We start from the raw sequence: 1,259 nt of genomic DNA on the forward strand, positions 1-1,259 counted from the left end.
TGTAACTCCCGATCCTCAGTCTACAGTCTTCCAATGCTGGAAACGTCTCCTCCTCACCCTGTAACTCCCTCCCCTCAGTCTACAGTCTCCCTATGCTGGAAACGTCTCCTCGTCACCCTGTAACTCCCTACCCTCAGTCTACAGTCTCCCAATGCTGGAAACGTCTCCTCGTCACCCTGTAACTCCCTCCGCTCAGTCTACAGTCACCCAATGCTGGAAACATCTCCTCGTCACCCTGTAACTCCCTCCCCTCAGTCTACAGTCTCCCAATGCTGGAAACGTCTCCTCGTCACCCTGTAACTCCCCCCCCCCCTCAGTCTACAGTCTCCCAATGCTGGAAACGTCTCCTCTTCACCCTGTAACTCCCTCCCCTCAGTCTACAGTCTTCCAATGCTGGAAACGTCTCCTCCTCACCCTGTAACTCCCTCCCCTCAGTCTACAGTCTTCCAATGCTGGAAACGTCTCCTCCTCACCCTGTAACTCCCTCCCCTCAGTCTACAGTCTCCCTATGCTGGAAACGTCTCCTCCTCACCCTGTAACTCCCTCCCCTCAGTCTACAGTCTCTCAATGCTGGAAAAGTCTCCTCCTCACCCTGTAACTCCCTCCCCTCAGTCTACAGTCTCCCAATGCTGGAAAAGTCTCCTCCTCACCCTGTAACTCCCTCCCCTCAGTCTACAGTCTTCCAATGCTGGAAACGTCTCCTCATCACCCTGTAACTCCCTCCCCTCAGTCTACAGTCTCCCAATGCTGGAAACGTCTCCTCGTCACACTGTAACTCCCTCCCCTCAGTCTACAGTCTCCCAATGCTGGAAACGTCTCCTCGTCACCCTGTAACTCCCCCCCCTCAGTCTACAGTCTCCCAATGCTGGAAACGTCTCCTCGTCACCCTGTAACTCCCTCCCCTCAGTCTACAGTCTCCCAATGCTGGAAACGTCTCCACATCACCCTGTAACTCCCCTCCCCTCAGTCTACAGTCTCCCTATGCTGGAAACGTCTCCTCGTCACCCTGTAACTCCCGACCCTCAGTCTACAGTCTTCCAATGCTGGAAACGTCTCCTCATCACCCTGTAACTCCCTCCCCTCAGTCTACAGTCTCCCTATGCTGGAAACGTCTCCTCCTCACCCTGTAACTCCCTCCCCTCAGTCTACAGTCTCCCAATGCTGGAAACGTCTCCTCGTCACCCTGTAACTCCCGACCCTCAGTCTACAGTCTTCCAATGCTGGAAACGTCTCCTCATCACCCTGTAACTCCCTCCCCT

The sequence above is a fragment of the Hypanus sabinus genome, chromosome 7 (assembly GCF_030144855.1).
Source record: "Hypanus sabinus isolate sHypSab1 chromosome 7, sHypSab1.hap1, whole genome shotgun sequence".
Lineage (NCBI taxonomy): Eukaryota > Metazoa > Chordata > Chondrichthyes > Myliobatiformes > Dasyatidae > Hypanus > Hypanus sabinus.